General features: G+C 35.8%; 1 non-coding gene across 1 annotated transcript; it reads left to right on the top strand.

Moving 5' to 3' along the window:
* Positions 1–335: 335 nt before the first annotated feature.
* LOC119051883 (small nucleolar RNA SNORA21) lies at positions 336–471 on the top strand. The gene has a single exon (XR_005083011.2). It is a non-coding gene; the product is annotated as a small nucleolar RNA SNORA21 (small nucleolar RNA).
* The last annotated feature ends 16029 nt before the right edge of the window (positions 472–16500 follow it).

Here is a 16500-nt window from a genome sequence, read left to right as displayed (position 1 = left end):
CTTCTCTCTCTTTTGGTTCAGGGGAAGGCAGTATGCTTAAACCCAGAGATCTGCAGCCAGACTCCTCTGGCTTCAAACTCCAGCTCTGTTGGGCCACTTGGGCATGGTAACCTCTTTCCATTTTCTCGTATAAAAATGAGCATGAAATAACTAGACCTCTTTCACAGGGTTGTTGTAAAGGTTAAATAGTTCATATATGTGAAGCACTTAGTCCCCAATGCATAGAAAATCCTATATGAGTGTTAGCTATTTTAATATGCATTCCCTTTTTTGAATGCTATCATACTAAAGCTATTTGCTTAACTCCTTATGTTACAATAAAAGAAGAATCTTGGCCCCTTTGAAAAGCACTCATTGGGCCTTTCTCTAATGACCCACTAAGCCGTCGAGAAAGGGCAGAGTAAAAACACCGCTTTTGGGTGAAATGGCAGCAAGTCCTGTTGTTTTGCTTCAATCGGTAGTGTGACAAGGGGTTAAGATGAATAAATAAATGCTATATACTTACATACATACATAAATAAATATTACCTGGTGATTTCTGGGTGGTAGGATTATGGCTGTTTCTTTTTCTTCTTAATTTCTATAATGAGATGACTCATTAAAAGCAACTTTGAAATCTGAAATGAGAAAAAAAGATCAGGGATTTTATGTATGTTTTTAGTAATATTTTTGTCCAGAATTTTAATTCTTGGAATGATATACACACATAGTTCTACAGAAAACTCAGCTATTCAAACTCCTTAGTCCCCAAAGGACTCAGGTGGGCAGGCCAAGGGTTTTACATAGAGGTTGGTCTAGAGTGTGTTTTTTTTTCTCCCTACTAGTGAAAAAAGCATGGGAAGCTCAAGACGTTATCTAAGCCAGTTCTCTTCTTTTTAGGTAATCTTTCATCTAACTGAAGAAATTACCTGTGTTGTTTTTAGTCTCCAAAGAAAGACACATAATACGTCTTTGCAGTTTTTTTACAGCCCTTATGGCCAGGAAGTTCTGTCAGCTACTATATTAAAGTCTTCCTGCCGTAATTAAAATAAAAAAAAAGAATCTTGTTTAAAATCTATAGATTTAATACACGGTATGATTTAGTGATTGCAGTTTAGGATAAAAGAATGATGTGACACAGTCTTGATGAAGTACCAGAAAATCTTTAATGATCTTCTCTTTTTTCTTTCCTTTTTTCTTTTCTTTGATTGTCATTGAATTATAAGTATGAATGTAATTTATGACAGTGGGCATTTGGGGGATGGTTATAATTCTGTTACTATAAGAGTTAACTAAAGCATTTATCAAAGGAAAAAAACTAGCTGAATAAAAACTAGGTGAACTTTTAAAAAAAAACAGAGATTGATGTGGCTTCTGGAGTATGTTTTGAATGTAGAAATGCATCCCAACAGTGAAAATATGAAAAAAAAAGTGTTGATTGATATGAATGTTTCACAAGGCATACTGAGTCTGGAAATATTTTTCTTTCTTTTTATTTAACTTTCCTCTTGGCCGATTTCCTAGAATTTCTGTTAGTAGATTCATTCCACTTCAGCGAAATGTAGCAACTTCACCAAATCAGTTTTCTGAACCAGAAAGGACATCAGATCACCAGGGAAGCTAATTCAAAACACACGTCCCTGCCATAGCCCACCCTGAAGAGCTTATCAAACTTTCTCAAAACAGGTCTCAGACGTGTACTTAGAAAAGGCTCCTCAAAAGATCAGCATTTTCTGCTCCCCGCCTCACATTAAGCTCCCACCTCCCACATACAATACAAACACATAACTGTAAACCATTGCTCTAGATGGTAGCTTGTTCCCCATAAGAAGCACTCATACAAATACCACACACTCCACATGAAACAGCACTATGGGGTCATTGAAAATTCAGGTGCTGGAGTCATGTTGGGTTTGAGCTAGGCTCTTGTATATGTGGCCTTGCCTGGTTTACTCTCCAACACTACTGTCAATAGTATTAACTATAAGTAACATTGTGTGTTTTCTATGTTCTAGGTACTGTGGTAAAACCTAAGCATGAATCAACTCACTTAGTTCTACAACAAACCTATGAAGTTTGTGCTACCATTATCAGAACTTTATAAATGAGGAAATTAAGGCTTAGATAGAGGATAAGTAATTATTAACTTGTTTAAAATTATGCAATCAAACAGTAATCGTGTTAGAATAACACCCAGCTTACCTAACTATAGTGACCATGCACTTGGCCAGCTCACTGTACTGACTCTCAGAAATGCTGAGAATGTAAAAAACAAAAACATGCAAAGAAAAACGGTATAGGGAACCATTTGATCTGGCCGTGGGGAATGTTGCCCAGCCCCAGAAAACCAACAGGGAACAAAGTCAACACACAGGACCCACACCCACAGGCAGGGTTTCCCGTGGGGAATCAGGCCTGCATTATACCTAGGCTGCTATGAAGCTTGCTTTTGCTAAAACTCCCTCACCCTGAATTGAGGTAGAAAATGCTTACTGCATATCTTTAAAGTAACTTCTTAAAATCTGAGCTAAACCTCCCAAGTATGAAGTGTAACCAGTTCAACCACTCTTCCCTTTGCATTTGCAAATATCCTTCTTCTTTGATGTAATTAGCAACATCCTCTCCTTTGCTTTCTGTAAAAAGTAATCACCTACAATAAACTTAAATGAGTACCATCCTCAATGTAATGTACCCAGAAAAACATTAAAAGCCTGTCCAGGCAGAGGTCAGGCCCTCGCTCTCACTTAGAGAGTGGCCATGCCATCCCTTTTTCTCCACAGGACTTCTGTAGTCCATGTGAATTTTTTCATCACAACCACAACACATGGACCCCGCGGGCCAGAGTCCATATCAAAACAGGAGTTGATGAATCTAAGGTAGAATGAAACCAAACTGAAAAACTATAACACCCTGGTTGGTGTAGCTCAGTGGATTGAGCTCGGGCCTGCAAATCAGAGGGTCGCAGTTCAATTCCCAGTCAGGGCACATGCCTGGGTTGCAGGCCAGTTCCCAGCATGGGACACATGAGAGGCAACCATACATTGATATTTCTCTCCCTCTCTCCTTCCCTTCCCCTCTAAAGATAATTTTTTTAAAATTTTTTAATTTATGAATTGAATTAGGCTGACACTGTGTGAGGAGCTAGAAATGATATGAAAAATAGAAATGGTGGACAATGTTCAAAGGAAAGTAATGGGGAGGTTGCCCATAGAAGCATTTTATAGATACCAACTTCTTCTTCACAACTAACCTGTTAAGTGAAGAATGGCAGATGTCGTTTTCACACTTGGCCCTTTTAATACACTGTCTCTGAAAGTATTGCTCAGTACAACTACTGTACAGCAAGTTTAGAAAACATCAAGTCCAAAAGTGGAACAGGAAGATACAGAGCTCTGGGAAGGAGTTCTCCACAGGGAATTTTTTTTAAAAAGATAATATTTTAGAGACTTGTGTAGAAACTGAGGGAAAAAATAGGTAAACTAATTTTGCAGACATATAAAAATTAAAACTTCTTGACTTTGTACTGAGTAATAGTTACCCAATTATAATTATATAAATACTATTTATGGCTCTTTGAATCAAACTATATGCTAATCATAAAAGATCTAATTTTTGATACAAAGCAGAGTGTAACTATTATTATATTAGATTGGGTTCAGCTAAGAGACACCCAAAACAATATGACATAAGCTGTCATGTGAAAGAGTCCTTAAGCAATCTAAGGCTGATAGAACACCACCCAGCAGGCGAGACCCAGGCTCCTTCCCCCAACACAGGACTTATCATCAGGACCTACAATGATTGCTCAAGCACTGGACATACCATGAGCATTCCAGATTTCAGGAGAAAGAAAGGTATGGGGGGAAATGTGGCCTCTCCCTCTAGAGATATTTCCTGAAAATCACAGTTGACACTTGCGCTTATATACTATTGGCCATCCATATGGCCACACCTAGTCACAAGAAGATGGGAAAAGTAGTTCCTATTTTGGGCAGTCATTTTTCCAGCTAAAACAGAGATTCTATTACTAAGGTAGAGGGAGGAATGACTACTGGGTGACAGTTATCACCTTTGCCTCAGTGTAGGAGGATGGAAAATAGAACTTAGAAAATGAAAGTAAGGAAGGGAGCTGAAGAGTGTAAGTAGTTATAAAGCAAGGAGTTAAGAAATATTATTTAGGGTTTAGTCAAGGAATTTGTGTAAAGGAGCCATGGTAATTGAAATGGGGTGGGGACTGACTAAGGGAGTTGGTGGAAGAGAAGAGGGCAATGGAAAAAACTGAGACTACTGTAATTGAACAACAATAAAAAATGAATAAATAAAATGACTGAAATGAGAAATATTATTTATGCTTACAAAAAAGTAAAAGTACAAATAAGAAATTAAAATACTATAGTAACATTAGGCAGAGAAAAAGAATGAAGGTGGTGGGTATTTAGGATCAAAAAGTTAAATCATAAATCTCTTATGTGCTCTCTGGAAAACAGATCAAGAGAGGAAAGAAAAAGGATAGGAAAGTGGGCTACAAGATAAAGAGAGACAGTGGAAGTCAACCTACTGAGGGAAAGGAGCCTATGAGTTTAATACAGAAAACTGAAAATTGATAGAGAAATTTTGCTGTAAGTACTATACAGTAAATATTGTTGATTTCTGAATTAAAGGTTTCGGGATTTATTTTACTTATAAATTTTCTTCTTTCCACCAAAAAAAAAGGAAATAAAAATTTTAAGCTAGTCATGGTACACCTGCATAAAAGTGATAATGATATATATCTTTATTGATAAAAAGTTTAAATTTAAAAAAGAAAATTTAAATTAAGCTACACATAGAAAAGATGCAAAACCTTTTACCTTCAAATTCTTTAAAAATGCCAAAAGTTGTTTTCAGAATTTTCTCAAACATGCCTATCTACTCCTTCACCTTCAGGTCAAACCTGCTTTTCCATAGGTACTACCATTTGGAAAAAAGTTTAAGGCATTTTCATTTTTTTATACATCTGCTTTGATATTAATATTGAAAATGTTGAAAAACTGTTCTCTAAATTCTGATAACATATTCTGTTTCCTTACATTTTCAAATGCTTAAAAGGTGACATCATTATTTTTATATTTTATGTAATATTGTGGAGAATTTTAGTTGCATTGCAGGTTAAATAGGCTTGGAAATGTATCTATCATTTCCAATATAGGTTTTCAATAAGAAAATATGCTCTGACTGTCAAACAATTAATCTGTGAATAACTGGAAAACACAAAACTATCCTGGAAGAACTACTTTGACTCCTCGATGCAGCTAACCTACATAATTCTAACTTACAAAACACCTGAAAAGTTGACATCATGGTGATGAAGGTGTGAACTGATAAATAAAATGACAACACCAGATGTGACTTTTTTACTGTACTACTTTCTGCTGTCTAAGAAAAATAACATACATTTCTGGAGCCATGCCACATTTGAAATCCTACAGTTTTGCGTAGTATCAGCAAAAATAGAACCTAATGTCAGCAATGTTTTCCTGGGTTGGTTATATCTCATGAAGATAGGATGTCAGCTTCCCAAAGAGAATACTGCATGCCAAGCAATGCGGTACAAAGTACTAAATCCTATCATTCGACAGCATGGAATAAGATTCAGTCATATAAACCTACTATCATGGAAGGTGGTAAAAAGAAGGGGAAGGAGCAAACAAAGGGAACACGAATAAAGGACTCATGGGCGTGGACAATGGGGGGATTGACCATGGGAGTGGTTGGTGGCAGAGCAGAGATGACCAATGGGGAAAATGTAGGATCACTATAACTGAACAACAATAAAAATTACAATAAAATTAAATTAAATTAAAAAATAGAAGTTATCATTCATAGTGGCCATTCAACAAAGTTTATCTATTAATTAGGAATTATTAAACTTCTGTGAAATGATTTAGTCTATAACTTTTGTCTATCCAAGAGAATCCCAAACTTTAAGCATGAATATTGAAATGAATGAAAATGAACAAATATTCTGTAACATTGAGTTTCATCAAAATACGCTTAGAAGATATGTTTCCCAATTAAAGTTAGCATGGTGTTACACATGCCTAAAAATGGGGAATTTTAGAAAGCCCAGGTTACAGCAACAGGGCTTGGGCTGACTCTCACCTTACTGAGGGTCCCACTTCTCGGTTTATGTAGAGTCAAACTTCTCTGCAAAGAACAGCTATTTAAATTTGTTTACTCAGGAAAAAAGATTTTTAAACAAACAAGAAGAATAATTTCTACAAACAGCAACTCTTGCAAACAAAACTTTGTTACCCTTGGTTTATTTTCATTATATGTTACTTTGTTCTGCCATAACTGACAGGAAGAAATCTGTCCTTCAGAATACCAAGACTTCTTTAGAATTGCTGACTTCAGAATATTTCACACCATCCTGTGATTGTTAGAACAAAACATTTCAAGGAAGAGTGATTTTTTTTCTATGAAATTCTCTGAACTTTAGCTGTTTCTTTTTGACATGTTTATCTATAGTTAAGCTGAAATTGTTCTGACTATATAAGGTAACAATGCTTGCAGAATAAACATGATCCTTGAAGAGACTGTACATATTTATTCCATCTCATTCATGACTTTTTTCTTGGTATACAAATATATTTTTTGAGTTCAATATGTTCAAAAGTTTATATGTTCTATTCTGGAAAATTAAAATTTACTTCATATACCATACATAAATAATCAATTCTCAAACATAATACAATCAAATACGCTAACTCCAAAACTGCATTAAGTATAACTTAACTTATACTAATTTCTTGCCTTCTTCATATCTTGGTATGCCTTGTAGGCATAATTTTGAACATCAATTTCCTTTGCATTGTAGATAAAAGATTGTTTATATAATGATGATGATATGTAGCAATGATACTGGGACATTTGGTATACTAACATCTATTATTTTTGCCAGAATTAATTTTAAGTTGCAAGTCATGTATTTGACAAAGCATGATCTTAGCTATTGTTGCTACCAAAGCAAAGCTTCCAAGATTTTGAAAACATAAGGTATGGAAGAATCCCAGATTCCAACCCAAACTCAATTGGAATTATAATGAGAGTCATTTTTCTTTTGTCAAATTGTAACTTAGGATGGTCAAGATGAATGGTTAGGTAGATACACTTTGCCTCCTTGCACAACCAAAAGAACAATAATTAAATAAAAATAAATAAAAAACAGAACTGCCAGAAAACTGAATGGTATGGAAGTCTGACAACCAAGGAGTTAAAGAAGAAACATACACCCAGACCAATAGGAGGGGCAGACAGGGGAAGTCAGGGAGGAGAGAACACATGGCAAGGCTGCAGCTGAAGGACCCGGGCAGGCAAGGCAGCAGCTGGCAGACTGGGTGAGGGGGAAGCTGGTAGACCTGTCAGTCCCATATTTTCATGCGGATAAATGGGAAAGAACACCTGGAGATCAAGACAGGGATCGAGACAACCCAGGGTTTGAGTGTAGGGAAATGAAGGCTCAAAACCTCTGGCTTTCAAAACATGTGGGGGTTGCAGAATTGGTGGAAGAAACTACCAGCCTCACAGGAGAGTGAGTTGTAGAGACCCACAGGGTCCTAGGACATACACAAACCCACCCACCAGGCAATCACCAACAGAAAGGCCAAATTTCTTGTGGTCAGTGGGGCAAGTAATTGAAAACCAGCCCAGAGCTGAGCAAGCAGCATTATTCCCTCTCAGACCCCTTCCCTACAGACAGTGCCACAACACAGCTATGTGCATTGCCCTGCCCTGGCAAATACCTAAGGCCCAGCCCCTTACTACATAACAGGCACACCAAGACAAAAAAATATGGCCCAAATGAAAGAACAGATCAAAGCTCCAAAAATAGAACTAAGTGATGAAGAGATAGCCAACCTATCAGATGCAGAGTTCAAAACACAGGTAATCAGTATGCTCACAGAAATGGCTGAGTGTGGTCACAAAATAGAGGAAGAAGTGAAGGCTATGCAAAGTAAAATAAAGAAAAAGAAAAAAACAGGAAACCCACAGTGAAGGGAAGAAAATCAGGACCCTAATCAATGATTTGGAGCAAAAGGAAGAAATAAATCAGAACAGAATGAAGAAACAAGAATTCAAAAAAATGAGGAGAGGCTTAGCAACCTCTGGGACAACTTTAAACATTTCAACAGCTTACTCCTAGGGGTGCCAGAAAAAAAAAGAGGAAGAGCAAGAAATTTAAAACTTATTGGAAAACATAATAAAGGAGAATTTTTCCAATCTGGCAAAAGAACTAGACTTCCAGGAAGTCCAGGAATCTCAGAGAGACCCTAAGAAGTTGGACCCAAGGAGGCACACACCAAGGCACATCATAATTATATTAGCCAAGATTAAAGGTAAAGACAGAATCTTAAAAGCAGCAAAAGAAAAGAAGACAGTTGCCTACAAAGGAGTGCCCATAATACTATCAGCTGATTTCTCAAAAGAAACCTTGAAGTCAGGAAGGAGCTGGAAAGAAGTATTCAAAGCCATGAAAGACAAGGACCTACATCCAAGATTACTCTATCCAGAAAAGCTATCATTTAGAATGGAAGGGCGGTTAAAGTGCTTCCCAAATAAGATCAAGTAAAGGAGTTCATCATCACCAAGCTCTTATTTTATGAAATGTTAAAGAGACTTATCTAAGAAAAAGAAGATAAAAAATATGAACAGGAGAATGGGAACAAACACAACTATTAACAGCTGAACCTAAAAAAAAAACCATAAATGAACTAAGCAAACAACTAGAATCAGAACAGAATCACAGAAATAGAGATTACAATGGAGGGTTATCAGTGGGTAGAGGGAGGAGTGAAAATAAGGGAAAAGGTAAATGGAATAGGAACCATAAATGGTAGGTACAAAATAAACATGGGGGGAATTAAGAATATTATGGAAAATGTAGAAGCCAAAGAACTTATATGTATGACGCATGGACATGAGCTAAGGTGGGGGAATACTGGTGGGAGGGGGTGTGCAGGGTGGAGAGGAGTAAAGGGGAGGAAAAAATGGGACAACTGTAATAGCATAATCAATAAAATATATTTAAAAATTGTAATTTAGGTAAATATATCCACTGTCAGAGATCTCTATGCTATAAAATGCGTAGGAATTTTATAAACTGTTCTGCAAAGATAAATCCTCTAAAGGTGAACAACATATCCACTTGTTGAAGTTCGTTTGTGAAAATGGAATATGTGGTTCCACAAACACACTCTTTTCTCTGTCTTGCTAAGCACCTTCTATTTGCAGATACACTGGATTCATATTTTTTCAAATAAACAAATGTGTTCTTCCAGAATATTGTGCTGAAAAGAAAACATAGTGTAATAAATATTATATCAAAATCCTTAATTTGAATGAATTGCGTATGCCCCATGTACAATTAGCTGTATTATGATTTGACATGCCTTTCACATTAAGGTATGCATTATTATTTTAACTATGAAAATGAAGCTATTGAACTGCCACCAGTGTGACTTGCATTTTGAGCTATTTTTCCAGACAGGAATAATAGGTTTTCTTTTAGCCAACCATATTTTGATCAATAACAAGTATGTGTGACATGGCCACCTAGAATTCTAGCATTGTTTGCAGTTTCATAATAGAGAATTAGTCTGCATAACCTAATAGACATTGAGAGGATAAACTGATGGCTTTGACTTCAGCCTCATGAATAGTAGACTTCAACAAACCAAGACAGCTAAACTTAAAGCTACACTAACCATAACTGAACAAAGTAAAATATGTATTCACAAGTAAAACTGGATGCAAGCTCCTAGTGGTATCAATACCATGATCATGGTTGTTCTTACTTAAAAATTAAATTCCACTGTTCTACCTGGCTGGTGTAGCTCAGTGGATTGAGCTCGGGCCTATGAATCAAATGATTGTGGTTCGATTCCCAGTCAGGGCACATGCCTGGGTTGCAGGCCAGTTCCCAGTGGGAGACGCATGGGAGGCAACCTTACATTGATATTTCTCTCCCTCTCTCCTTCCCTTCCTCTCTAAAGATAAATAAATAAAATATTTAAAAAAATTAAATTCAACTGTTCTAATCATCAGCGAACACTAAGAGCTTGTGAAAGAACTAAATCAAAAAATCTATTAAATTAGCACTTACTTCAGTGTGACACTAGTCCTTCAATACATATAAAATCTCGGATGATGGTATTTGTCACAAGCTAACATTATGCCCTCCCTTTTCAGACTGTTTTTTCCAAAGGATAAGTCTCTTTTTCATATTTCACAATTTTTTATTAGCACCTCTCCATGAAATGGTCCTTTTTATTTTTAGCTCTTAGAATAAATTCCCTTTGATGTATATTTCAAGCTTTCCCTTTAAAAGGGAAAGCTCAGCATTATGGACCTCACTAAATCCTTATTCAAATGGCAAGCACAACACTGTTCCCTTTTCTGATAATAGCAGCATCCCCTAACAGAAGCAATTCCAAGGTTCTTGGAAAAAGAATTAATGTTTAATCTATGAGAACAAATTTAAGGTGGCAGGATTTCATTTATCTAATGTATAAACATGTGTATAAGATTCAAGAAACTCAAGGAAATGCCACTTGAAGCTGTTTTTGTTGTGTCTTGTTACAAAAGCAATACATAGAATCTAGGTACTAAATCACAATCATTCTGGCTTAATTTGACTATTGTAGGACTTGGGATGTAATGTCTAAGGAACACCTACAAAATGAAGTTCAAATAAGGACTCAGATTTCAGACAAAGATAAATTGGGAGGAAATGAAATAATCAAACCTACAAGATTATATCAGCCTTTGTTTTTCCTATTAACAGAAGAACATTTATTCACTTCACTTGCTATTTTTATTTAAATCATTATGGGAGAAAATTAAAGAACTATAAACCTATAAGGAAGAGATCACCATTCAGACAACAGGAAATAGTAGCACCTAAGCCCCAAGAGTTTGGATAAGTAATTTTTCCAGCTTATGCTTTCATGTATAGTTGACCATTTTATAATATATATCCAAAACAGTTTTAAAAGTCCTCTTCACATTTATTTCTCAATGAAAAATCAGTATTTCTATTATGAGGTCAACTTTTACTCAAGCACATCTCTAATGAATCAAAATTTCCTCTTTAGTTAAACATTATTAACTGATCACCCAACTATCTCAAGGGCTGGCAATAGATGTCCTAGGGAGAATGACTATGTGTAAAACACTAGTTGCTGACTTCTAATCAGTGCCTATGAATAAGATCATTGTGAGGGGGCTCTATCCTCAGGGCCCACCCCGCCCCACCCCACCTGCCATGGATGAGAATAAGTCTACCAAGACATGATCTGCTTGGGGAGGAAAGGTAGCTGATCTCTCAAAGAAGAGAAGGGCCAAGAGCCTTTTCCTTAATGGGCTTTTATTGGGTTCCTTTTGCACAAGAATGGAGGTAAAGCTCATTAATCATTATCAGGCAGTAAGGATCAAATCTTACAAAGAACTACCAGGGCTTATTCTGAGTCAAGGTCTGTTAGCTAAACAGCTACAAAACTTTGAGGAACAAACTCACTTCCTACCTGGACCCTTATCATTTAACTGGGAGTATTCTAAACAAAGCAGGTTTCACAGTATTTTACATATTCTTTCTTATACCTGATTGCCTTAGGGAACCTGCCCTTTCTAGCTCAGGGCTGCACCACCTTCTGTCTTGTTTCAGGTTTAAGTCACGCAGGGGAAGTAAGGCAGCCAAGAGATTAGGAGAATTCTTGCAGACAGAGGAGGACTCAGGCTTTGTCAAAACTGAGGGTCAAGGGTCCATCATCCCCTTTATCCATAGCCCCCCAAGTCCTTCCCTGAGGCCTCCATGTGATCAGGCCTATCTTAGGTCGTTCCCCCCTTAGGGAATCTTACCCATCATTGGCTAACTGATCAAGCATTGGGGGCCAGTTATGGATGAAGTAAAAGGAGCCAGAGCAGCATTCCTGTCAGGGAGATAAGCTTTGTCTCCTTAGTAGCTTATAGTTTGAAGGTCACTCACTCAGCCTTAGCCATGGCTGTGGGGCAGGGTGGGGGGGTGTTATAGCTTCTGAAACCAGGTAGGGTGATTCCCAACAGATAATAGTCACTAATTCAGTTTATTCCTTAATGCGTGTAGGGGACATGTGCAGAAACAGAAGTCAAGGCAGAACAACAGGAGCTGAAATGGAGGTATAAAGTGCAAGGAAAGTCACAGAAATCCCAAATAGTTGAGGAAGTGTTAGGACCTTCCTGAAGGAGAGAATAAATGAAATGCATCTTAAAATTGACTATCAATGCTAAAGGCAAGCATAATAAATCTGTGATGGAGGTGAAATAAAAAATAAAAGCATCAAAATAGTGTAATATGCAGAGAGGGAAATAAGTACCAATCCAGTTTGGTTGAACTGTACAATTAAGAAGAAATGGAATAGGAAATTAAATTGGAAAGAAATAGGCCAAAGTAATTACGTAGGAGGCAAAAGAAGAAATTTCTACTTAATTCTAAATGTATAGAATTTTATAATTGAAAGGGAATATAGAGCCATCTAGAACAGCTTGCTGATTCTTCAGTTGGAAAACAAGACCTATAAAAATAACATGAGTTTTCCAAGATTATATTGCTAGTTAGTGACAAAGGCAAGATATGAATTAAAGTCTCCAGATCCCCCATCCTTCAATTTTTCTGCTTCTTAACAGAGCAGAGACACATTTAGGAATGTGTTATCATTGCTTCTCAGTCTTTTAGCTAAGATCAAGTGTAGAAATGTGTCATGGGAAAATTATCTTGGCAATGTCTAAAGAATAGATTGAAATGAGAGAGAAAAGAAGCAGAGCTTCTATTTAAAAGATTAAAGAGACTAGTCTAGGTGGGAGATAAGGAGGGCCCAAGTTAAAGTGAGAGTAATGAGAATGGAAAGCAACAGAGAGATTTGAGTAGCATTTCCCAAGCCTGTGAGCTGTTAATGAATGCTATAAGGGGGTATATGTTCTTGTTCATTCAATTTTGGAAATGCTACGTTAAACCACAATAACATAATGTCTTCTCTCTAGGACTTCTGAGATGCTTTGCTATCCTAATACGGATTAAAAATCTCCCAGGGAAAGAGACAACAGCATTGTCCAAAGTGATTTAAACAGAGAATTTTTTCTAATGCAAGAGCTATTAGAGTTTTTATAGAGAAAAAAAAAACCGGTTGTAAAAAACAGGTGGAAGACATGATAAATATGAAGGAATTTGCAAGTGATCATACCAAGATGGGAAAAGAAAAACAAGTCAAAATGGACTCTTCAGGTTGACGACTATAAGTTTAAGGAAGAGGTGGTTAACACCTCAGTTATGGACTCTAAAACACAGCCCTTTATCCCATCAGTATCAATACAAGAATCTAGTTGGTATCTTGGCCAAAATCTCTTTTTATTATGTTATTTCAATAAATGGGAAGGTTTCTCTCAAAATGTTTGGCAAAAATAGTTGTTCCTAAATGTGTAAGATTTAAAAGCAAGTGTAGAAGTGTTAAAAGAGTTAAAACCTTCGTATTAATATTTGGTTGTACATTGGTATTTCATATACATGTATCATTTAAGAATATTTGCCATATTCAAATAATAGTTTAGGCTTATAATTCCACTTTAAAATGTATAATTGAATAATTGATTTATTTTATTTTTAAGCTTTACTGAGGTATAACTGACAAAAATTGTATATATTTAAGTTGTACAAAATGATTTTTAAGGTATACTTGAGTAATTGACTTAGATTGGCAATTTTAGTTGGCACCTTACTATTAAGATAAATTAAATTTCACTATATTAATAAGTTTATTAGGGTTTTTATAGTCATAAGAGTTAATTAAAATCCTGGAAGATTTTGTTTATTAAAATAAAGCATTTTAGTGTTAATGAGACAAATCAAATATATTAAATTTCTAAAAAAGATTAAAATATCTAAGTGAGTTTAATTAACTAAGTTTATAACTATTCTCAAATGCTAATCAAATACCCCTTTAAAAGTGATGGTTAAACTTTGCTGAGCTTATAAACAGAATAAGATTTGTAAGGTGAACTTGAGAGCTAAAGGAAGGACTATTGTTTTACTTGTTGTTGTTGAGTTAATTTCATTTGTAACTCTAATAAACTGAGTAATAATTTTAAATATCAAAGTTCAAAATCTGAATAGTTTGGGCTGCCTAGAAAAGCTTTCCCTAAAGACAGTAAAATCTCACATTTGAAACAATCTCAAAAAAGTCACTGGCAATTGATGGGTAGATTACTGAGATCTTTGAGAGAGCAGGTTGGGCAAAGTGCTGGGAGTAGAGCACAGCATATCTGGTGGCAAGATATGAAGACAAAGTCACAGACTATCGAATTAGTTTTCTATCGCTGCAGTAGAAAATGACTATGGAGTGGCTTAAAACAACACATTTATTCTTTAGTGGTCAGAAGCTATTCTATACCTCTATGAGTCAGAAGTCCAAAACTTGTCTTACTGAGCTAAAGTGAAAGACTCAGAAGGGCTGCTTTTCTTCTGAATTCTAGGAAAGAAATTGTTCTCTTGTCTTTTCCAGCTTCTAAAGGCCATCTTCATTCCTTTGTTCACGACTCCATCATTCATTTTCAAAGCCGGCAGTGTAACATCTTCAAACCTCTCTCTGACTCTTTTTTTCCTTCCTCTTCTATCTTTTAAGAGTCTCTGAGATTACTTTGAGCCTATCCAAATAATCCAGGATTTCCCATCCTTGATCCTTAATTCAATCATATATTCATGTCGCTTTTGTCATGTAAGGTAACATATTCACAGTTTCCAAGAATTATGTTGTGGACATTGGGAGGGAGGTCATTTTCATGGATTAATACATTGAGGTCAATATTTTTAATTAAATTTATAGGAGTTACATTGGTAAATAAGTCTATATAGGTTTCAACTGTATATTTCTATAGTACGTGATCTGTATATTGCATTGGGTGTCCACCACCCAAAGTCAAATTATCTTCTGTCACCATATATTTGATCCGCTTTACCCTTCACTACCTCTAACTCCCCCTTCCTTCTCTCTTGTAACCAGTATACTGTTGTCTGTGGCTCTAAGTTTTTGATTTGTTTCTCCGTTCATTTGTTTTTTCAGTTTTATATCCCACATATAAGTAAAATCATATGGTTCTGAACCTTTTGTGTTTGACTTACTTTGTTTAGCATATTCTCAAGATCCATCTGTATTGTCGCAAATGGCAGTATTTCATCTTTTCTTATGGCTGAGTAATATTCCAGTGTGTATATGTACCACATGTTTATACAGTAATCTAGTGAAGGACAGTTCAGTTGTTTCCCTGTCTTAGCCATCATGGATAATGCTGCAATAAACATAGGGGTCTGTATATCTTTGAAAATAAATATTTTCAAATTTCTTAGATAGATACCCAGAAGAAAGGTTGCCATTTGATTTGGTAATGCTATTCTTAATTTTTTTTAGGAACCTCCATACTGTTTTCCATAGTGGCAATACCAGTTTACATTTCCACAAATGATGTATGAGGATTCCTTTTCCTCTACAACCTCTCCAACACTTGTTATTAGCTGTCTTGTTGAGAATAGCCATTTTAACAGATGTGAAGTGGTATCTAACTGTTGTTCTGATTTTCATTTCTCTAATAGTGAAGTTGAGCATCTTCTAATACAAGTGCCTATATGCAGATTAAAAAAATAAAAGCAACTCACCCAGATACAACTGAATATAAAAATAACAAAGCACCAATACTGAGAATCAGCAAACTTTCTATTTTTTAAGACTTCTGTTTATGTATTTTTAGAGAGGGTGGAAAGGAAGGGAGAAAGAGAGGAAGAGAAACATCAATGCTAGAGAGAAATATATTTCAGTAGCCTCCTGCATGCACTCTGACCAGGGACCAAACCCACAACCCAGGCAGGTGCTCTGGCTTGGAATTGAATTGGTGACACTTTGCTTTGCAAGACAATGCTCAACCAAGCTACACTAGTCAGGGCAACCAGCAAACTTTCTAATATATTGGAACTAACGGATAAAATATAAAATAATGAGTGTTATTATATTATATTTAAAGAACTAGTATACAAATCTGAAAAACATGAGCAAGAAACAAAATACCATAAAGAATAACCAAGACGAGTTTACAGAACCAAATAAAATGTCTAGGTTTAAAAAGAATAATAATTGAAATTATAAACTCCATAACACGGTGTGTTTAACAACATTTAACAGAATGACAGAAGCTAAAGAGATAACTTCTTTAAAATAGATCTGAAAAAATTATTAGAATGAAGCCAGGAGAAACACAAGAAAGAATACATAAAAAAGAGAGTTAGAGACTTGAAAGACAGAGTGATAAGGTTTAACAAGAGTCTAATCAGTCCTATGAAAGAGAGAATAGGGGAGAATCCACTTCTGAAGAATAATGGCCGAGGAACGATAAAAATACATGAAGTCACAAATTTAATAAGTCTAACAAATCCCAACAGAACAAATAAAAAGAGGTCTATACTTA

The sequence above is a fragment of the Artibeus jamaicensis genome, unplaced genomic scaffold, assembly GCF_021234435.1.
Source record: "Artibeus jamaicensis isolate MK-2021 breed Jamaican fruit bat unplaced genomic scaffold, CSHL_Jam_final scaffold_286, whole genome shotgun sequence".
In the NCBI taxonomy this organism is placed as follows: Eukaryota; Metazoa; Chordata; class Mammalia; order Chiroptera; family Phyllostomidae; genus Artibeus; species Artibeus jamaicensis.
This window is presented reverse-complemented; position numbering and strand designations above follow the sequence as displayed.